The sequence below is a fragment of the Physeter macrocephalus genome, chromosome 1 (genome assembly GCF_002837175.3).
Source record: "Physeter macrocephalus isolate SW-GA chromosome 1, ASM283717v5, whole genome shotgun sequence".
NCBI classification, from domain to species: Eukaryota; Metazoa; Chordata; class Mammalia; order Artiodactyla; family Physeteridae; genus Physeter; species Physeter macrocephalus.
In genome coordinates, this window is record NC_041214.2 from 71,924,110 (window position 1) to 71,948,724 (window position 24,615).

The 24,615-nt window shown below is 39.1% G+C and overlaps 1 pseudogene; it reads left to right on the top strand.

Annotated features, from left to right (window-relative positions):
• Positions 1 to 18,114: 18,114 nt before the first annotated feature.
• Positions 18,115 to 18,709, top strand: LOC102987567 (nucleolar protein 56-like; annotated as a pseudogene).
• The last annotated feature ends 5,906 nt before the right edge of the window (positions 18,710 to 24,615 follow it).

The following is a 24,615-nucleotide window of genomic DNA, read 5'->3' on the forward strand; positions in this document are numbered from 1 at the left end:
CTTTAAGGTAAAGGAGAAACTCTCCAGGGAGAAAGGAGGCAAGAAGAGAATTCCAGGCAAAGGGAACCTATGTGAAAAGACACTGAGAAAGCACACTGTGGCCAAGAAAGAGAAATGGTGCATTAGTGGAACACTGATGTTGGTAGGGAGCCAAGGCAGAGGTGAGGAATGAAACCCAGCCATGATGATTTCTGAGGCCCAGGTTCCCCACGTCGCCACATGACTAAGGAGCATGCTCAGACACAACTACATGAGTACCGCTGTGTTGTGTCACACCTCCGGCTTACAACCATCCCGAGATGTCACACCTAGGGCTGAGATCCATCCCAGAACTCAACCAGCCTGACTTCACAGGCTGTCCTCAGCATGGGAGCAGCAGTGACATGACTGAGGCTGAGAAGGAGCTGTTTTTGCCCCAGTGCACTCACAGGCTGCCTTTAAGCTAAATGCATGTGTATGTGTGCATCACCAGCTTTTCCTCTTGGCTTTGTGTCAGTTTCTGCTGTAGACCCACCCTTCCTTCTGCACCCTATCCAAAGCTGCAAGGCAGAGCAGCAGGCAAATGTGGTATTACAGAGGCACTGGACTTGGAACCAGATGATCTTGGTATGAACCAAGGTTCTGCATCCCTTACAAGCTATGTGCTTTTAGTAAGTTCATTTTACGAGCTTTGGTTTACCCACCTGTAAAATGGGGATAAGAATCTACCACATAGAACTCTTGTTAAATTAAGCCAAGTACTATAAGTGAAAATGCCTTTCACAGGCCTTTTCCCCTAAGAAGTATGTTCTCATTTTTTAAAAATTTTGCTTTTCTTTTTCTAATGGTAGTTCCCCTCCCTTGTTCAAGATCTAAGATTCTCATGTGTTCTCTCACTACTGATCATATTTGAAATTCTCCTAAAGCAAACCTCTAAGACAACAATTCTAGTGCCAGTCGTTTCTTTGGGAGAAGAAAGGAACACCTGGTGGGGGGCAAGGAAGCTAATTAAGACCGGGCAGAAAGGGCAGCCTCTTTAGATCACTGATGTAGAATCACACAGGAACACCCCAGAAGCCAGTGTAGAAGGACACTTCAGAGAAAGCAGGAATTTTTATCCAGTCACTGGTTAGGGGTGCTCCTGGTGCAGTAAAATGTCACGTCTTTATAGAACTTCTGTCCTGCTGAGCTCTCCTGAGAAAGCCCATAGGCAAAACACACAGTTGCTCATGGCAGGCAATTGGAAGTTGTGCACTGAGATGGTAAGGGAGGGGATAAGGGTGAAGCACCAAGAACAAAAGGGTCTGAGAAACACACGTGTCAGGTAATCAGTAGGTCTTAGTGTGCATATTTACCTTCCATCGGAAGAAAATTCATTAGATATTTAACAACTCTAATAGCAGAATTTCTGGCACACTTGGGTTGGGGGGTAACAGGTGTTTTATGGCGTCCTCCTGGAACCACATAATGAGGACACATATTTTTTCCAGTAGAAGTAAGGCAAGCCTCCATCTGTGGCATCCATCTGCATGCATTAACCTACATCCAAAGTTATCATCACTTTCAAAAGAGTTTCTGATATGAACATAAGAAAATGTGGTTTATATCACAAAAGGTGACAATGTCCAGAGAAATGGGTCTGGAAACATTTGTTTCCTGAGGGCATCTGTCTCCCTGCCTAAAGATGATAGTCCTGGAGAGACAGTTTCAAGATCACAGGGAAATCAAACAGCTGTAGGGCAGAGCCTGAGGCACATTACCACCTGTGCTGGGCTGTAGACTCTATTAAGGCTCTGGAAACAGACAAGGATCTGGCAATAGCTCAATATCTGTGACACAGGTTGTAATGAATAATCAGGCACATTAATTTGTTTCCTCCAAATTATAAAGCTTGGTTTAATTCCTGGCTTCATTTTGGCCCAGACTTAGCATAATTTAGCTACGCAGGCCAGAAAAGAGTAGGCTGAATCTCTGAGGGGCAGATGGCATCTGTTCCTCTAATTTAAGGAAGGATGAAAAGGAAACAGTTAGGGGATGGTGGGGTGTAGCCCAGGGAAAACAGGACATTAGCTTTAAAGAAGTCAGGATCTGCTATTGTGAGTGCTGCTGAAGCAGCTCCTACAGGCCAGCAGATCTGAGCATTAGTCAGATAGGACTGCAGAAGAGAGGGTGGTGGAAGCACTCTCTGGCATCACTCTCCCAAACCACAACTCTGGATAGTAAGCTAACAGTGTGTCGGGCTGTTAATGAACTTGGTCTGCACTCTCTGGCATCAATCTCCCAAACCACAACTCTGGATAGTAAGCTAACAGTGTGTCGGGCTGTTAACGAACTTGGTCTGGCCATGGTGACAGAGTTCATTAGCGAACATTTATCCTCCACTCAAGAAGGAGAAAAATGACTTCGATAAAAACTATGCCAGCTCCACAGATACATGATCTTTATTAAAAAGGCATTTTCAGTAGTAAAATTCATTACATATTCACATAATTAATCTGGATCCACCTCTCCCTATGCTATATTATTTTTGGATAAATGCTAGTAAGCTTTAAGGAAAACAAATATGATTCTACAGCTATACTGTAATTGAAAATAGATGTAATAAAGAAGACAACCATATAGTTTATGTTTTGATTCGACTGGGTCAGTTTATAATCTATCCAGATCAAAGTCAAGGCCAAGCCTGCCTTCTGATGAATTGTTCTGCATTGCATGTGTACTGATGCCCGTGGAAGAATGAGCTAAAAGGAGAAGATTCTTCTCAGGCAACTAAAGTTTGTTACTTGTATGCTTTTTCTATCTTTCCCTTTTTATATTCTAGAAATACAGTGGAGGCAAAATTTGGAGACCAAAATAAATGAGAAAAAAAAGAGTGCATCAGGATCTGGCAATGTCTTGTAGAATCAAAACCACCTGAGTTAAAATCCTAGTGCCACCGCTTTTAAGGGCAGAAAAGTTATTTAATTTTAAACCCTCTGAACCCAAGTTTCATCATCTATGAGACATGAATGAGAAAGCCTACATCAGAGTGTTCTGAGGATTAATTGAGAATATATGTTATTCACCTACAACGTGTTTAGTGCTTAAAGACAGTTAAGGAGCCTTCACTTCATGTTGTTCTGGATAACCAAATCAGTTTTATTTATTTATTCAATAAAGCTTTACTGGACATCTAGCATGGGCCAGATGTAAGTTTTAGGTTTTGGGGATATAGAAATGAACAGTATGGACATGATCCTGACTGCCTTAAAGAAGGAAAGATAGTCATTGAAAAAATATTTGCTAACAATTCATGAAGAATAAGCGTATTGTTTTAAGCCAAATGATTAAAAATATAGTGATTTATTATTATTTTTACACATAGAGTATCAGTAATGCTTCAATATAATAATATATTAAAATAATTAATTTCATTTATACTGTATATATTGTTTTTGAGTTTTCCTTTTTTTCCCTTTTTGACTTCAAGTGTACAAATTGAATTAATCACATTTCTCAGTTCATGACACATTCTCATTATAAGTACATACAAGGCTTATATTTTTTCATTTAATCCCTATCAATACTCCCATTCCTCTCTTCATCATAGGCACTCACTCTAAAGTATTTAATATGTGTCCATTCATCCCACTTCTACACATTCATTTAGAAATATATGTAATTCTTAAAATATACGTAGTAGTGTTGTTCATATGTGATATACAAAAAAGTATTATGTTATAAATAAATTGTTTCTTTGTTCACTTAATACTCTTCTCTCTTCTAGAGAGAAGTATTCCTGTCTTCACATAAACCTAACTTATTACCAAGTGCTGCTTAGTATTCCATAGTATGCACAGATCACATTTTATTTACAGTATCTGTTCCCCTAGCGGTGGGCACCTGAGTTGCTTTCCTTCCTTGCTGCTATAAGCAATTTGACAAATAAATATCATCACACATATATCCTTATGAATCTGTTAAAGAGTTTTTTGGTGTATACACATAACCAAGCATCAGATTTTACACACTTAATGTCACAGATAGATTGCTGTATCATTTTCCAATCCCCCATATCCTTGCCAAGGTATGGCATTATTTGATGTACTAATATTTATGTCATCCGATGGTTATAGAGTAGTATTTCATTGCTTTTTAAATTTGCATTTCTCTAAATAATTGTGATATTGCTCATATCTTAATATTATTATTAGGTTAATTATATCCCTCAGTTCATGGCACATAGATATTCCATCCTTTAAATACCATTGCCCATACTTCTATGAGGTTTCCTGCCATTTCTTACTGATTTGTAATTACCTATATGGTTTAGATGTTAGTATTCTTTGTCTGTTTTACACTTTGCAAATCACTGCTCTTGGTTTGTCATCTTCTGATAATTTTGCGTGTGGACTATATTCATTGACTATAATCCATGTTTCAAGGTAATTAAATCTTTCACCTTTGGCCTTTATGTTTTAAGCTCTGGCCTTGTTCAAGACATTCTTCCCCACCTAAAAATAAACAGAGAATATCTGTGTATTCTCAAACATTGCCTTCTATTACTTTTATATTTTTACTATCTGATCTTGGAAATTATTTCAAATAGATGTGTTTTTACATATGATATGAGGTAAGGATTCAACTTTTTTTTCATTAGAAATGAGCCAATTCTCCTAACATCATCTGTAAAATCTGAGATAATCTATGAGATTAGTTAGACAATTTTCCCTTTTATTTCTATTTCCTAAAAACATTTCCATAAGTTAGAAACTACATCTTTCTTGTAAGTTTGGTTCTCATCTGTGGAATATGCTGAATGTGGAGGCTATAGGTTATGGATCTAGCCACGTCTCCTTCTTTAGGCCAATTTTAGAATTTTATACATTTCCAGAAATGTATCCATTTCCTTTCATTTGATCTTATTGGTATGCAGTGATTCACTAAATTCTTTTTATTTATTTTAAATTTATTTTTTGTTGTGATAATTTTCCTTCTTTCGTTTTGGACTTCAAGTATTTTCATCTTTTTATAAAATTAGTCTTGCCATAGGTTGATATCTCTTGTTTGTCTTTTCAATGGTCTTATTTATGCACACTTATAAAATATTTTAAACTGAAGGGCAGAAAAACATCTCACGTCAACATATGCAGGATTCAGCTGAAATAGTATATAGGAAAATTTATAGTTTTGAATATATTTATCACAAAATAAGAAGGACCAAAAATTTGAACTGAACATTTAACTCAAAGGAACAAAAGAGCAAACCCAAAGAAATAAGAAGAAAAAAACAATAAAATTAATAACAAAAATCAATGGATATAGAAAGACAACAAAAAATAGTGAAAATCAACAATTTATACTTTTTAAAATGCTTTTACATATAAGACATTTCTTGGGGCATGACTTTAAACTATAGACCAGCAATTGGACTTCAAAAAAAAAAAGCTCAGATTTTTGTTATTTGCTTTCACTGTTCTGTTTTTTTAAATGTTGAGCATTTTGTTGAGGAAAACCATAGAGGCAAGGATACTTCAATCAGCAAAAGGCAAAGTGAAGCTTTATTACTGTTCCTGTTGAAAGATGGTATAGAATACTTGTTTAAAAGGGTAGGCTCTATGTTCAACCTGAATAGTTTCAATGTTTGGCTCTGCCACTTCTTTGTTGTGTAATCTCAGGCTCTCTAAGCCTCAGTTTCCTCATTTGCAACACGAGGAGCATAATGGTTTCTACCTCAGAGAGCAGTTATAAGAATTAAATAAGATAAAGTAGTATATAATGTGCTTAGCATAATGTTCAGTAAAATGTTAACTCTCTCTCTGTGGGTCTTAGTAAACTGTATTATATTTAAATACCCCCTTCCATGAAAAAGAGAATCTTGGACAAACTAAGAATGTATGCTTGAATATTAATTTTAATTCTCTCATAAATGTTATAGCACTGTATAAATAAGAATATATCCAAATCCAGTCTTCAAGTGGCGTAAGGCAGCTTCAAACCATAGGTGAGAAATTCAATGACAAAGAGCTGATGCGGAATGATCTCAGAGTTTTATCCACATTAAGTAGACAGTGGAATGAGAAATAACACAAAACAGCTCTAGTCAACATGGAGTGTTGAGAAATTGAAAGGGAAAGCTTTTTAGAGTAATTGGAAAAGAACTACACACCTACAAGGGCAAGTAGAGATCCTCCCTTGGTTGATTTTCCTTTGAGCTTCTGCAGTGTTTTCTAAAGATTATTCTCAAGAAAAGATAGAACAAGACAGATAGAAAATTTGGGAAATAAGACAGCCCACAGAATAGGTCACAGCGCTGTTCTTTACTGGCCCAAGGAGCGGGGTTTCCAGAGAGGCAAGGAGGGTTCAGGCCCTGGGATCCAGGCAGCATCAGCTAAGAATGCCCTGAAAGGCCCTCCGTCCCAGAAAGCACACTTCAGAGGCAGATGCCTCAGTCCTCTGAGACTTTCCCCAGAGCCCCATGCTGGAAAGTTATTTTTGTAAAGCACAGGGGCCCAGACTTCTTGAATTTTACAACCTGCCATCAGAATTCACTTTCTTTACAGGGAAAACAGGTCTGCCTCCCAGCAGCTGTCAGTCCCGTTTAACAGGAGATGGAACAGTAATGAAACCAAGTGGGACTGGCCCATTCTCCATAAAGGAGGCCCACAAAAGGCATACTGTTACCTTTTTGAAAATGGCAACAATCGTCTCATATCCAGACATGTAAATATACTACAAACATGATAAAAGCAGGCTTACATGTAAACATGGTCTAGAAAAGTGCCAACTAAGACCTCAATTATATTACATTAATATAAATGGGAATCTCTGTATAATTTCTTCTGAGACATCTCCATGGTCTACTAAACGTGAATGAAACTATTTCTGACAAATAAACTCCAGCAGAAATGAGTTAAGAGTTTCAGAATTGGTTCTCCAGGAACAGGCAAGTTCTTTTCTTTAGTAGGTTAATAAGCATTAATGCTAATAAATGCTGAACTGAAATGATATTCCTATAAAGTGGAAATGATCACCTGAGAATTCATCTGAATAATGGCATTATAGCATATGTCAAGAATGTGTTAATCAGTCTAAAAGAAAAGGGGACAGTGTGTTCTCACAACCATCTTGAGGAATGCTGTACTCACCTCAGCCAATATTCTAAGTCTCATGTGTGAAGCTTAAATAGCATATATCAAAATGATTAAAACGTGCCATCCTTGAAGTAACAGAGACAAGAAGCAGGCGCAGCTGAAGGAAAAAAAAAGGTACTCAGTGAAACCCAAATGCAAACTGGGCCTCTCATAGTTTGCACTGGCTGAGCATCTACTGTGTGCTGGCCCTCTGCTTGCCTGCCAGATGCTCTCAGTCTCTAAGTCCCTCAGCTGTCACTCCATCCCTGCAAAATGCAAAAAATAAGACTCACAGGGTGGAAGCAACTTGCCCAAGGCCACACAGCCAAGATGTGGCAAGGCACTTACTGATTCCAGAGCCTACATACCTTCCCTCCTGTTATGCTGCCCCCTAAAAGGCCCCACACCACATATGACAGGCCTCTGAATTCATTTTTCCAGGCTCCCAGGGTTCATATCTAATTGCTCTGCATCTTTTGTAAGATGACATAAGTGTTGTTTTAGTTGTTAGTCCTCAGTCACTTCAGGTTGGATTCAAGGTCTCTTGCTCTCAGCCTATGGCTTTACCTTTGGAGGTGGACTTACCTGGGAACAAACCCCACCTCTGCCCCTGTGTGACATTGGTCAAGCTACATCATCTCTCTAAGCCTTGTGTTTTCACCATAAAATGGGGATAGCTATACCTACTTCATAGGAGTCCATTTTAAAATGAGGTAACTTAGCACATAGCAAGCTTTCCAGCAATGCATGAAGGCTGCCATCGTGATAGTGGCCTGTCATCAGCTATGCTTTTGCTCATAATTAACATTTTGTGCTATATTTTCCCAAGTTTCTGACCTTGGCCTGGCCCCGTTTTACCATTACTTTTGTCTTGGAACTGGTACTTTACAATCCAATCGTGCATGGAAATAGTCCAGGAAAGCAAAATAAGGAAAGCAAGAGAAGAAAAATAAGAGGATGGGAGGAGAAACAGTCATCACTGGCTTCAAAACTTAAGATCTTATCAAAAAGATGTCGTTTTTCCAGCCCATTTCTCAAACTTCCAAAGTGTGCACTTTAAGAAACAGGTTTTCCTCATAATATCACCAGTAAGCTGCTAGTCTTTTTATCCCTGAGGAGTTTAGTCAAAGCCATCTGTTCATGAGTAATAAACAGACCTTTATTATTGAATCAGAACAAAGTCACCCCTTCTTTATAACCTTCTACCCTTTCCTCTGGCACCCAATTGGAAAACCCACCTTACCAATTACTCCAGAGGACTTTTCCAGCTCTTGTGCTGATCCCTTTCTTCCATTGTTTTCCCTTTCCTGTGAACATCTGTGTCACATTCTCCAGCAATGGTTTAAAAGCTGAGTTTCTTCCCTGATTAACTGATGTATGGTTGGTTACCTCCCAATCTAAATGGAATGTATGCCAGACAATGAAAGGAAAGCCCAGAGGGCCATGCCTTCTGCTTTTGTTGCTTCACCCCAAGCCTCCTATAGCTAGTACCACAGTGTGCACATAGTATATTACTCAGTAAATGATTCTCAAAATAATGATAAACTTAAAGGACTGTTCAGACAACTATACCAAAGGCTTATGGTATGCCCAGAATGTTATCTTCCTGAATTAGGATGCCCTCACTAAGTCTGGCATGCACAGTGCTGAGTGAACAGGAATCATGCCTGGAAGACAGCTCCCACCCCATCAGACCACTGTGAATATCAAGTTACTTCTTCAGGCAGATGCATGAGCTTGGGCCTCAACAGAAATCCAATAGTGAAATGAAGGGCACTCAGAAGGCATATATTTCCTTCTGGTCCCTCTTCCTGCTAAAGGAGCTTTGCAAAGCAATGAGCTAAAGATGTTTTTAACATTTCAAATAGCGAAGTCAGTTCATCCATGAAGCATTAACCCTGGAATTCTGTGCATGTTTCCAGAATAGAGGACAGATCCAATGTGACAACTGCCAGGTGAAAATCACAGAAGCATATTATGCAATTTGATTTCAAGGCAGAATGTTCTAAATCCTCAGGTTGCCAGCCAGGCAAAACATCTGTGAAGAATAAACCCACACTTAGACATGGAGGTCCCTCAGATTTAAATATTTGGATGAATATTATGAACTCTGAAAGTTAAAGCCCTCAACATGTTCCTAAAAACTATCATTCTTAAAAGTTTAAGTTTCTCCAAATAGCAATATTAGTTGTTTGATGTAAATTTCACAGAATCTTGAAACGTTAGATCTAGGATATTCATGAGACATTATATGATGAAACTCCCTTTGTTTATAGTAAAGCAATTGAAACTTAGAGGAACATAATTTGTCTAAGCTCACCCAGTTAGCTAATATCAGAGCCAATATGTGGTCCCAAGTTGGTCAGTCCCTAGGTTCCATAGCTCAGCTGATTTGCACACTCAGATCCACATGGGCTTTGTGAGCGAGCTACTCAATTTCTGTTGGAATGAGTAATTCCTATTTCATAGGGAAGTTATGTTAATTAACTGAGACAGTGGATGCAGCACATGGCCCATCATAGTATTATATAAATGGTAGCTGCTGCTATCATCATTATCATTACCATTATTATCCAATGTACAATTTAAGTCTCACACAATTTCCTGTCATGAGTAAGTCTGGTTGTATTTTTAGGAGACCCCTTCTGAGCAGTGGATGGAGCCTGGAATTGATGTTTCCATCAATTAGCTAGGGTTCCAGCAGGTCTGGCACTAGTCTCTTACCATGCTGCAGCCTTCCTTCTAGCCTACATGAGAGCCTTATGGCCATGAGAATGAGCATAGCTTTTGAATCAGAGAGTTCTGAGTCTTGATCCAGTTCTGTCACTTATTTTACTGAGCCTCAGTTTTCTCCTTTCTTAAGTGAAGAAAGTAGTACCTGTATTACATTTGTAGAGAAGACTAAACAAAATAATATAGTGATGTCACCAATATGGCAAAGTAGATCATTCCTACCTTCACTCCCTATCACAAGAAGAACAACTAACAACTGTTCAAGAACAAGACACCACTGAGAGAAACCTCAACACAGGGGTGAGGGTGTAGCACCCCCCTGCACCGCAGAGACCAAGAGAGACTATATTAGAAGGGTAAGAGAAGCAGCTACACATTGACTGCATTGCCCCTCCCCCAGGCCAGCACAGCACCACATGGAGAGATCTCCCCTGAGCCTCTGGTTCCTCCAGTGGGAAAAGAGAACCCAGGAGACAAGCAGCATTGGGGTCACTTTGTGGGAGCCCCTACTCTGATTTTACACCATAGGGATTGCAAAGAATCTTCAGGCTCAATCTCTGGGAATCTGACTGTGACGGAGAAGCGGGGAGGGGCTTGCAACAAACAACACAGGGATCTTGGCAGACTGAGTTCACACCTGCAGTGCCCAAGTAGTGATCCCAATCAGTGACTCTGCTCATCTGCAGAACCAAATCCGGGGCACACTCTGACCAGGGAACTTGGCAGGATGCTGATCTGCCTTATTCAGATCCTCAAATGAGGAGTTTTGCCAGCCCTAGAGCCTGGTTTACTCATGTCCAGGCACAGGAGCTGAGACACAGCCCCATCCACTGTGGAGAATGTCTTCTGGCCCCTTATGACCAGAAGGGCTGATGCCAAGTCCTAGAAGCTGTGTGGCCCAGCGGTGCTCCAGACAGCAGGTGGTCAGGCAGAGCTGATTGCCCCCAGAGCAAAGCCAGTACCAAGCATGGAGGGTTCACATGCTATGCACAGGATTAATTCATAGCCAAGGCTTAATGTAGCTCCTGGAAACTTTCCCAACCAAAGAGCCTGGAAACTGAGAGCAGCCTAGAGCAGCCCCTACCCTTCGTGCCCTGGCAGAGGAGCTGAGATATAGTCCCACCGCTGTGAAGAATGTCTTCAGGCCCCATCTGACCAGAAGGGCTGGTGGCAACTCCCAGAAGCTGTGCAGCCAAGTGGTTTTCAAGAAAAGAGAAAGGCAGGAAAGCTTACAGTTTGCAAAGAAAAGCCAGTGGCCCTGTTCAACCAGGGAACCTGGGGTGTGGGTCAGCTTGAGTTAAGACAACAAAGAGCTTTACAGGCTTTAGAGTTGCTTCCCCTACTGCGCCCAGGCAGGGAATTTGTAGCCCCACTCATTGCTGAATACAGCCTTCAGCCTGTTTGACCAGGGAATCTAACCAGAACACACAGGAAACTGTGTAGCACATTCAACAGCCCTACATACAGTGGCACTTGAACAGAGAGCACAGTCCATGGCTTCCCCCATCTGCAGAGCAAAATCAGTGGCCTCACCTGACCAGGGAATTCAGTGCACATTCAGGTCCAATTTGGTTCCCCAAACAATGAGCTGTACAGGACCTGGGTCCTGTCCTGCTGCCCTGCCAGGGCAGGGAAGCTAATTCATACCCCACTGCTACTGAATATAGTACCCAATCCCAGCCATCTAGTAAGCCTGACCAGAGAGTCCAGACAGCTGCAGAGCCCATTGTCCATCCTGACTTGGGTAGGGAACCAAGCCAGCAATCCTATCCAACTCCTCTCAGCCAAAGGCACACTCCCCTCATCCCTGTCCTCAGAGTTCAAACAGCTGCCTCCCCTCAAAATAGACCATAATAGCAGGTCCCACCTGCCCAAGGACATTACCAACAGACACACACAGTAACCCAAACTGAACTGACTGGTGAAGAACTGCCACTGCCAAAGCAAATGTGCAAAGTCTGGAAGAGGAGCCCGATTTATCAAATGCACAGATACCAATGGAAGGAATTAAGGATCACAAAAAATCAGGTAAATATGACACCACCAAAGAAACTAATAAAGCTCCACTAACTGACCCTAAAGAAATGATCTATGAACTGTTAGACAAAAAATTTAGAATAATCCTCTTAAGGAAGTTTAGTAAACTACAATAAAACACAGACAACTAAATGAAATCAGGAAAACAATGCATGAACAAAATGAAAGTTTGACAAGAAAAGAGCAACCATCAAAAACAGAAAACAAAAACAAAAAAAATAGAAATCCTGGAGTTGAAAAATACAATAACTGAACGGAAGAATTTAACAGAGGGTTTCAAAAGTAGATTTGAAAATGCAAAAGAAAGAATCAGTGACCTGGAGGATAGGAATTAGAAATTACCCAAAGGAGCAAAAAGAAAAAAGAGTAAAAAAGAGTAAAGGAAGACTATGGGAATTATGGGTCACAACGCAAAGAAACAAGATTCACATTATGGGAATTCCAGAAGGAAAAGAGAAAGAGAAAGGAACAGGAAGTATATTTAAAACAATAATGGCTGAAAACTTCCCAAACCTGGAGAGAGAAATGGACATCCAGATACACAAGACCCAAAAGATCACAAATAGGCTGAACCCAAATAAGACTACATTGAGACACATTATAATTTGTCAAAATTCAAGGACAAAATAAGAATTTTAGGAGCGGCCAGAGAAAAGAGAGAAGTTACATAAAAGGGACCCCCCCATACAACTATCAGAGAATTCTCAACAGAAATTTTTCAGTCCAGGAAAGAATTAAATGGTGTAATCAAAATATTGAAAGAAAATAACTGTCAACCAAGAATTCCATACCCAGTGAAGCTGTCCTTCAGAAAGGAAGCAGGAATAAAAACTTTCCCGAGCAAACAAAGGCTGAGGGAGCTCATTACCACCAGACCTACATTACAAGGAATGCTAAATGGAGTTCTTTGAAAGAAAGTAAAAGAGCACTAATTAATATTATAAAAAACATAAAAAGGTAACATAAATCTCACTGGCAAGGGTAAGTATATAGTCATAGTTAGATTCTGCAATATAGTAATAGTGGTGTATAATTCACTTACAAATCTAGTTTAAAAGTTAAAAAAAAAGAACATAGCAGGAGTAATCATAACTGCAATAATCTGTTATTAGTCACATAGTATTTTTTAAAAACATGTAAATTATAACAGCAATTAGCTAAAATGTGAGGGGGAGGAGAAGGAAAAGTGTAAAGTTTACAAATTCTATTGAAGTTAAGTTGTTATCAGTTTAAAATAGGGTTTTATAAGTTTAAGATATTTTATGTAAGCCTCATGGTAACCACAAGGGAAAATCCTGTAGTAATTACAGGAAGAACACAGTAAAGAAGTCGAAGCATACTGATACCAAAAGACATCAAAACACACACAAAAAAGACAGCAGGATAAGGAACAAAGAGCAATGAATCTATACAACAACCAGAACAATTAACAAAATGGCAATAGTAAGTCCTTACCTATCAATAATTACTTTAAATGGATAATGGATTAAATTCTCCAATTACAAAACACAGAATGATTGGATGTGTATTAAAACCAGATCCAACAATACGCTGCCCACAGGAGAGTCATTTTAGCCTTAAAGATATTCATAGACTGAGAGTGAAGGGATGGAAAAAGACCTTTCAAGCAAATGGTAATCAAAAAAAAAACAACAAAAAAAAAAAGCAGGGGTAGCTATACTTAGACAAAATATACTCTAAACTAAAACTGATTTTAAAAAAAGACAAGGTCATTATATAATAATAAAGGGTCAATATATCAAGAATATATAACAATTATAAACATTTATGCACCCAACAGCAGAGCATCTAAATATATTAAGGCAAAAACAGAGCTAAAAGGAGAAAAAAACAATAATACAGTAATGGTTGAGAACTTTAACACACCATTCTCAACAATAGATAGATCATCTAATAGAGAATCAAAAAGGAAAGAGCAGATCTGAACCACACTATAGACCAATGGACCTAACAGACACACAGAGAACACTTTATCCAACAACAGCAGAAACATCCTTCTCAAGCACACATGAAACATTTTCTAAGATAGACTATATGTTAGGCCACAGAATAAGTCTTAGCAAATTCAAGAAGACTGAAATCATACCAAATATCTTCTCTGACCATAATGGCATGAAACTAGAAATCCACAACAAGAAGAAAACTAGAAATTTCACAAACATGTGGAAATTAAGCAACACTCTCCTAAACAACCAGTGGATCAAAGAAGAAATTAAAAGAGAAATAAAAAGTTTTTTGAGACAAATGAAAATGGAAATACAGCATGCCAAAACATATGGGATGCAGCAAAAGCAGTCTTAACAGGGAAATTCACAGCAATAAATGCCTATATTAAGAAGCAAGAAAAATCCGAAATAAACAACCTAACTCTATGCCTTAAGGAACTGGAAAAATAAGAACAAACTGAGCCCAAAATTAGCAATAGAAAGTAACTAATAAAGATTAGAGCAGAAATAAATGAAATAGAGAACAGAAAAACAATAGAAAAGACAGTCTCTTCAATAAATAGTGCTGGGATAATTGGATATTCACATATGAAAGAATGAAACTGGATCTGTATCTTATACCACTCACAAAAAGTAACTCAAAATGGATTCAAGACTTAAATGTAAGACCTGAAACCATGAAACTTCTAGAAGAAAACATAGGAATAAATTTCCTTGACATGGGTCTTGGTAGTGATTTTTTGGATATGACACCTAAAGGACAAGCAACAAAATCGAAAATAAGCAAGTGGGACTACATCAAACTAAAAAGCTTCTGCACAACAAAAGAAACCAAATACAAAATGAAAAAAATGTCAGAATGGGAAAAAATATTTGAAAACCAAATACCTGATAAGGAATTAATATTCAAAATATATAATAAACTGACACAATTCAAGAGCAAATAATAATAATAACCCAATTAAAAATGGGTATAGGATCTGAAGAGACATGTCTTCAAAGAAGATATACAAAAGGCCAACAGGTACATGAAAAGATGCTCAATATCACTAGTCATTAGGAAAATACAAATTAAAAGCACAATGAGATATCACCTCACACCTGTTAGAATGTCTATCATCAAAAAGGCAAGAATTAACAAACTCTGCTGTGGATGTGGAGAAAAGGAAATGCTTGTGCACTGTTAGTGGGATTGTAAATTGGTGCAGTCACTATGGAATACAGTATGGAGGATCTTCAAAAAATTAAAAATACAATTACCATATGATTCAGCAATTCCACTTCTGGGAATATATCCAAAGGAAACAAAAACACTAACTTGAAGAGATACCTGCACCCCATGTTCATAGCAGCATTATTTACAATAGCCAAGACATGGAAACAACCTAAGTATTCATTGGTGGATGAATGGATAAAGAAATTATTCAGCCATAAAAGTCAAGGAAATCCTACCATTTACAACAACATGGATGGACCCTGAAGCCATTATACTAAGTGAAATAAGTCAGACAGAGAAAGACAAATACTGTATGATCTCACTTATATGTGAGATCTACGAAACAAAAACAAAAAACAATCCAAACTCATAGAGAAAGGGATCAGACTTGTGGTTACCAGTGGCAGAGGGTTGGGGGAGGGAGAATTGCAGGAAGGTGGTCAAAAGATACAAACCGCCACTTATAAGGTAAATAAGTACTAGGGATGTAGTGTATAACATGATGACTATAGCTAACACTGATGTATGATAGATAGGAAAGTTGTTGCAAGTAAATTCTAAGTGTTATCACAAAGAGAATTTTTTTTCTTTTTTCTTTCTTCTTTCTTTTCTTTTTTATTGTATCTGTATGAGAATATGGATATTTGCTGAACCTACTGTGGTAATCATTTCACAGTATATATATAAATCAAACCACCATGCTGTATGCCTTAAACATACATAGTGATGTATGTCAATTATTTCTCAATAAGACTGAGGACAAAAAAAGAAAATAATAATGTGTGCAAAATGCTTAGTAAAGCAGCTGACAATGGTGGGCACTCAATTAAATCACCATTATTTTATTATTATGGACATTCCCTATCACTGTAATAAGACTTCTGTCTTGGGTTCTGAACTTTTACCATCATGACTGGAGCTCTGACATGAAGACTAGTCCACTTGGCTGAGACTAAGCTCTCACCAGGGCCCTTTCCCAAGAAGGACAGTGTAGAACCAGGAAACAGCTACCCACTTGACTCTGAGCGTAATAAAAGCTTGTAAATTCTAGCAGCCAAGTCTCTCACAGCTGACAAAACTCTCTCTTCTTGGCCAACACAGTAGTAATAGTTTCTTAGTCCGTTCAGGCTACTATAACAAAATATCATAGACTGGGTGGCTTATAAACAACAAAAAGTTATTTCCCTCAGTTGGAGAGGCTGGCAGTCTGAGACCAGGGTGCCAGCATGGTCAAGGGAGGGCCCTCTTCCGGGCTGCAGACTTGTTGTGTCCTCACAAGGCAGAAGGGTCTAGGGAAAGCACCACAGCCTCTTTGATAAGGGCACTAATCCCAATCTTTTTTTTTTTAATCTAAACTTTAATTGCTATGTCACATTATTTAAAAATTACTCAAAATGAATTACAGAAATAAATGTGAAATCTGAAACTGTAAAACTTCTAAAAGAAATCATAGGGAAAAGTTAGAGACCTTGAGTTTGGCAAAGTTTTTTAAACTATACTATAAAAAACAAAATAAATAGACCATTAAATTTGGTTCATTCAAATAAAAACAAATTGTTCTTCAAATATTGTTGTTCTCAAAAGAAAGGCAAGGGTTAGATTGAGACAAAACATTTGCAGAAGCTATACTGGACAAAGGATTTGTATCCAGAATATAAAAAGAACTTTACAAGTTTATAAGAATGCAAATAACCAGATCTAAAAGTAACAAGCTATTTAAACAGATATTTCAAAAAACGAAGATGTACAGATGACAAATAAGCACAGATAAAGATGCTCAACCTCTTTAGTCTTCAGGTAAATGTAAATTAAAAACACCATAAGATACCAACACACTGTCACTAAAATGACTAAAATTATAAAGACTGACCATATTAAATGTTTGTGAGGATGTGGAACAAGTAGAACTTTGATACACTACTTGTGGGAATGTAAAATACAGCTATTCAGGGAATAATCTTAACAGTTTCTTAAAAAGTTTCATGTATATCTGCTATTCCATTGTTAAGTGTTTACTCAAGAGAAATGAAAGCACATCCCTGACCAAAGAATTGCACATGAATGCTCATAGACACTTTTTGTAATATACAAAAACTGGAAACAAACTAAATGTCCAACAACAGATAAAAACCAAATTTATGTATATCCATGAAATGGAACATTACTCAACAAGAAAAATGTATGCATAATTAACACAAACAATAACTTGATGGACCGCAAAATGATTGTGAGTGAAAATAGCCACACTAAAAAGATTACATTCAGTAAGATTTCACTTATATAACATTTGAGAATTTTATAGAGCTAATCTATAGTGACAGAAAGGATGTCACTGGTGTCAGGCTTCGGCAATGCATGGACTAATCCCAATCTTAAAGGTAGAGCCCTCATGACCTAACCACCTCCCAAATGCCCCACTTTCTGATATCATCACCTTAGGGATTAGATTTCAACATATGAATTTGGGGGGTGGGGACACATAGACCACACTACAGTTATTATCTACTCTGTAACAGGTTAAGTGTTAAGTATCTTTCTTACATAATCACTAATTCTCTAATAGAACCCATGAGCTGGTTCGATTAATCCCATTTTACAGATGAGCAAACCGAGGCTCAGAGAAGTTAAAATGATTGCTCAGGGCCACAGAGGTAGTAACTGGCAGGGCCAAGACTCCAAAACCTGCTCACTTGTCATTAGGCCCTGTTGCCTCCTATATATAGTGCCTGACACTTGCAGATCAAGTCACACCCATTCCCAGCATCTCGCACTCCCTATACTGAGGCCTCCATGAGATCCATTATAATAACCTGATTCCTCAGACAGATCCTTCCATCTCCCTCTAACAGCATTACATTGTCCCCCCAAGGTATTATGAACTTACAGAGCTCTATATCAGGGGTTAGCCATCGTTTTCTGTAAAGAACCAGACACTAAGTATTTTAAGCTTTGTGGGCTATACAGCCTCTGTTGCAACGACTCTACTCTGCTTCTGCAGTGTACAAGCAGACACTGCTTGTGGCTATCCTTCTATAAGACTGGAGAGATTCCATGAAAGAATCTGGATGTCATGAAGGAGGCAATGTTTCAGGCAAAGGAAGCAGCCGCTGAGATTACTAGGAAGCTGGAGAAACAGGAGAAGAAACGCTTGAAGAAGGAAAAGAAACAGCTGGCTGCAACTGCCCTGGCTTCTTCAGAAAATAGCAGTAGTACTCCAGAGAAGTGTGAGGAGACAGATGAAAAGACCCAAAAAGAAGAAGAAGCAAAAGCCTCAGGAGGCTCTTCAGGAGAATGGAAAACCCATCTGTCTCCTTCTCCAAACCCAAAAAAAAGAAAACTTTTTCCAAGGAGGATCTGATTAGTAGTGATATTGAAGAGACAGCTGGCAGTAGAAGTCTTCCCAAGAGGAAGACTCTTTCCCCAAAGAGGAACCAGTTAGTGACCCTGAAGAGTCAGGAAACAAAAGTGTCTCCAAGAAAAAGAGGAAATTCTCTTCCAAGGAGGAGCCACTCAGCAGAGGACCTAAAGAGGCTGCTGCCAGCAAGAGCAGCAGCTCCAAGAAAAAAAAAAAGCTCCAAAAGCTGTCCCAGGAAAATCAGAATGGACATGTCATGTCTCTAGTGGGGCATAACTTGCAGAGGTATTTCCCAACCCATCCCCTATAGCCCAATAAAAATAAAAACAAATCCACAAGAAAAAAAAAAGTAACTTGGTCTTCCAGCATATCAGGTAGGTATTACTGTGTATAACACCACCTCAAAATATAGTGGTTTAAAAACAATAATTATTTGTTCCCAGTTCTTTGGGTCAGTGATTTGGGCTCCGCTGAGATGGTTCACCTCTGCGCCGTGCAGTGTTGGCTGGGCTCACTTATATATATATCTAGGAGGGCTGGGACAGCAGGGCCTCTCTCCATGTGGTCCATGTGGTCTCTCATCTTCAAGGAGGCTAGCCCAGACTTCTTCACTTAGTAACAAAAGGGTTCTCAGTGAGCAGCCACAAAAGGAAAGCCTCAATGAGTAAGCAGTCTTCAAACCTCTTTTTATGTCACATTGCTGATGTTCCCAGCCTAGGGTCAATACGGGATAGAACTCAGCAAGGCTATGCACACAAGAGGCATGATTCCTTGAGAGTCATTACTGTAGTACGTTACCTTACACATGTAAATGAGTGTTCTGTGTGAATTTAAGACATTGTAAATTCAGATCCCATGCTCTTAATCACCCCACCACACTTGCCTTCCAGAAAATTCCCCCTAATATTTTCTAGATGATGTCAGTTTCTTTATTAATTCTTAAGCTGCCACCTCCTGAAACATGAAGACATTACTGATCTCATCTCCAAGTGATTTCTTTCTGACTTAGAGCTACCATGAACCTCACTGTAAGTTTCACAAAGTAGAAATTAAAGACATTATTTTTCACTCCTTAAGTCATTCATATTATTAGAAAGTGAATTTAACATAATTGCTCTCTAGGGACGTAGCTCATACCAAAAGTGGCATCAGTGCATTGAAAGACAACAGTATTACCTCACTTTGTATAACACTTTAATAACTGTCAACACAGGACTTTCAGAGAGAAAGTACATTTGGGCTTTCCCTATGGGCATCTGGAAATGCTAGCAATATCGGAGGAGGGTCAAGTTTGGAAAGCCGCTCTGAAGATAGGGTATGGAGAACTTTATATGTCACACTAAGGAGTTGGGGAACTTTAAAGGGAGTAAAGAATGGATGACATAATCAGATTGGCATTTTAGGAAGATCTCTCAGACAACAGAAGGGAGGATGGATTCAAGTTGGCAGAGACAAGCAAGGAGACCAATTGAGAGGCTTTTACAGTAGTCTGGATGAACGCCTGTAAAAACCCAAGTCCAGGTGACAGAGGGGAGTGCTCTGATGTCAGACAACCCAGCCATATACTCCTGTTTGCTGCAGGATGTGTTTTTTTCCCTTTCATCAAGAATGGCTGAATAATAGAATCATGGCAGTGAGGTAGAGAGGTAGAATACAAAGATTGGTCTGTTTGCTCTTAACTATCAGGGATCCTCTGTACCCAGAGGATTAAGAAAGGACTCCCCATACCCTGAAATTTATGTCCTCCACTGCCCTTAATATAAATCTCCCACAGTTAAAAGAAAAAAAAGAAAGAAAGAAATTGCATTGTCATGTAAACAATAGTGGCATCCTTCTTGGAGAAAATAATGGAAGAAAATTAATGTAGCGTTAGATTAAGCTCTATTAGTATAATTATACAATGGCTGTCCTAAAGAGATATGTCACGCAGACGATCTTTATTGTCACAAAGGACAATCTATACAAAAGAACAAAGGAAATAATTTTAATAAAACATTTTGCCCTGAGCAAGAAATGTGCTTCATGTCTCATACATGAGAAAGGATAGTTTGATATAAAATGGAACTGTGACCTTGCCTCTAAGAGTCCTCATTACTTAATGCCACTGAAAGTAAATTAATGGACTCCCAAAAGATGTAAAATTCATTCTGCTTTGTGGCAATTGTTTGCTGACAGAGGAGTTTAAGAGGGATATTTTCATGTGATTATTTAAACAAAGAGCTTCAAGGAATTCTCAGCAACCTTTCAAGTTTCACCTAAGGGCATTATAAAAGGACTCATCTGAGAGGGAAGACCTACCTTTGAAAGAGTTTATTAACAAGAGAAGATGGGTTCATATGCCACCTGCAAATTCAACAATTTGTGCTTTCAAATATAGCTAGAGCTATTTTATTTTAGATTTCTCTAATCAAATCCAACATTTGTTTTAAAAAAAAAAAAAAAGCTGAGTTGTGAGCTGGCAACCCAGGAAGTGAATTGATTCCTTTAAAGTTTTGATCTGTACTTCATCAAGTCTGAACACCTTGTGTGACATTAAAGATCTTTATTATATACGTCTCCTTATCTTGTTTCCTGTCAGTCAAAACCACATACTCATATAGCTGCCTACCTTATCTTTACAAGCCACTTTACAGTTTATAAATTGCCTTTACATCTCATTAGATGTTCTCAATGACCTTGAGGTTAGGCAGGACAAATATTGGTATTATCATTTGACTATGAGCAATTTTAGCTTCAAAGTATCTAAGTGACTTGCTTAGTATCAGGAACTTAATCTGATTGCTAGCAATAGAGCAACAAACAAGACAGGCAAAGTTCTTGCCCTCAGGGTGTTTGGTTTCTAGAGTGAGAGTACATAGAAATATATACATAAATATGTAATATAATGTCAGAAGAATAAAAAATAGCAAGACTGTGACCACATGAGTCATCTGTCTCATATCTGAGCTGTCCTGGCACAATTTCTAGTATGACTCCAGCTAATCCAACTGCCCAGGGGGCAGCTGGGTAGACCTCTACATTTTAGCCCTACTTGTCTATTCAACATAGATGTTCATGTGTCATCAGGGAGCTGCAGACCAGGAAAGTAGATGTCAGTGTTCCAGAAGGATTACTTAAAATGTGGCTTGTGGACACTAGAGAATGGCAATTACGAGGCACCGGCATGGTTCACTGAGAACAAGTCAGACAAGCCAGATCCACAGTACTTGCATTTGCAACAAGGTCATGGAAGGGGTAAGTGGAGATGAAACTAGAGACATACTGTGTCTGCATTGTAAGACCCCCACCAAAGTCTTACAGGAATTTTTTTTTAGGAATCAGGATGACCATAAACATGTAAATGAAAATTTCATGGAGACCTTTAGTGAAATAAACATGTAAACGAAACATCTTTGCAAAGAAATGTGGCCTGCATGGCAGTATAGTTAGGTGGATTTAAAATTAGCTAAGTAAACCTACCTAAAAGTCATGGTCCTTTGCTCAACTCACAGGAGGGCTGCACAAGAGAAGGCTTCACTCCGTGATCATAGTCAGTATTCTCAGCAATTATTTAAATGAGAATGTCAACATAAATCACATGAAAAAAGGCTGCCAGGGAAAGCTTATGTATCAATACATGTTGAAAGGAAATAATCAGAATCTTATTTCACCGCTAAGTGGAGACTGTCACTCAGTTCCAAAACATGCTCCAAAACACCAGGAGGAAGGTACTGTGAGGAATGCTGAGGCAAGGCATAACCCCTGCCCTCCGGGGGCTCCTGTGAGCACCCACTGCTGTCCACTGCTATCCCCACTACCACCCTGTCATGGGCTGAATTGTGTCCTCCCCAAAATTTATATGCTGAAGTTCTAACCCCCAGTACCTCAGAATGTGACCGTATTTGGAAACAGAATCTTTAAAGAGATAATCACACTAAAATAAGGTCATTTGGGTGGGCCCTAATCCGATCTGACTGGCATCCTTGTAATATGAGGAAATTAGGGCACAGACACACACAGGGAAGATGAGAAGACACTTAGAAGATGACTATCTACAAGACAAGGAGAGAGACCTTAAAAGAAAAAACCCTGCCAACACCTTGATTTCAGGCTTCTAGCTTCCAGAATTGTAAGAAAGTAAATTTCTCATAATTGCTTAAGCCACCCCATCTGTGGTACTTCGTTATGGCAGCTCTAGAAAACTAGACACAAACCTCTGTCAGAACCTCTACCATTCCAGGCCTCTGCCCCCCAAAGCCTCACTCCTGAATATCAACTTTCCTGCCCAAACTTCCATTCCTCTCCCTTCCCCAGGGTTTCTGCTCCCCCAGGCTGACAGAGCAGTAGCCTCCTGGGAAATAATTACTGTGAGGATTATCAAGAAAGAAGTGTCCTCTTTTGCCCCTGGGAGCTTTTAAGGAAGCAAAGAATATATCTGCTTTCGTATGAAATCAGTATTACGCAATATTACAATATTAGTTATGCTGGGGTCAGCTGACTTATAAACAGCCATAACATAACCCATTTAGAAAACAAAGGTCTTCCTTTGAATTTGCAAACACAGTTGTCTATTCGTTCACTCAATGTGTATTTACTAAGCCCTTGCTCTGCATCAAGTCCTCTGCTAGTCCTTTTCACGTTGATCGTGTCATAGACGGAAGTGTGAGGGCACGTCAAGAGGAAATGGGAAGTTGTTGTTCAGAGGGTCAAAGGCACAGAAGGGTCCACAGCATCTTCAAAGAAGAGAAAGAAGTTTGCCACAGCTGGAGTAAAATGTGTATTGGATACAGGAGCAGGAGATGAAGTCAAGACATAGATTGGGGTGCTGTATAAGCATTTTTTTCTGCCACACTAAGGGGTTTTGGAGCCCATTCTGTGCATAATGGAGAATCAATAGATGTTTTTAAAGGAACACAAGATGTGATTATCTTTAAAATTATAACCCTGGAAGAAGTGAGGTGAGATGGGGGTAGGGAAGGAGAAGTGTCAGGGGGCTAAGTTCACAAGTTCTTTAGAGACCTGAAATAATGAATCTCATTACTATGAGGCCCTAAAGTTATGAATCTGTGCATTGATCTAATAGAATTGCTCAAGTGTGTGCATATGAACCACAACTCCTACATACATATGTGTGGACATTTTGCATACTTATGAGCTGACCCAAACTTAATTCAGTCATCAGCACTAAAAATAAAGCTATTGGGCTTCCCTGGTGGCGCAGTGGTTGAGAGTCCGCCTGCCGATGCAGGGGACGTGGGTTCGTGCCCCGGTCCGGGAAGATCCCACATGCTGCGGGGCGACTGGGCCCGTGGGCCATGGCCGCTGAGCCTGCGCGTCCGGAGCCTGTGCTCCGCGACGGGAGAGGCCACAACAGTGAGAGACCCGCGTACCGCAAAAAAAAAAAAAAAAAAAATTAAAAAAAAAAAAGCTATTATTGCTTTTAGTAACTTACTGCAATTGTCCATGCCTTCTATTCTTCAGTAGCAAGTGATTATAACATTAAACAGTTTATATATTATGTGATTTTTTTAAATGCTTAAGACTTTATAAAATGGCACATTTCCATTACCAAATCACAGGGGCAGAAGGTTCATTTTTCCTTAGTAATGAAGCTCTCATCTCAAGAGGCCCAATTCATGAAAAGACATTTACATAGCTTAGTGGGTTTTTTCTCTTTCTCCTGATTTTTATGCGAGGAAAGGAGGAATAGGGGAGGAATCTAAATCAAATAGAAAATTGAAGCCAAGGCAAAAATAAAATGAAAATCCTTAATGACTGGTGTAGTGAATTGGGTGGGTGGTGTCATAGGAAAAAAGGAAATCACACGGGCTTGTAGGAAAACCCTCTTTCAAGCAAAAAAGGAAAATGGATGGGCACGTGACCCACAGGGGAATTCAGACTGCTTCTTATTTTATAAATAGCGGCTGCCACCTTTTGTTGCGTTCCTAAAATAGCTTGCATGTCCTTAACAGAAGACAACAGATAAGTGAAGTGTATCATGGCAGCTTTCCTCAATGAAAATAATTAACCTTCAACAAAGAAAAAAGAGAGGAGAGGAGGGAAGGAGGGGGGGGAAAGAGTGTGGAGGTTGTGAAGGTAATAACAAAGAACATTAAAACAGGAATCCTAGTTCAAGCCAGGGATGTCATGGGCGACTGCAGTGACCATGCGGGGTGGAGTTTAGTCATGGGGACAGTATTGTAATTCAACAAATGTAGCTGAGCCGTCACTGTGTGC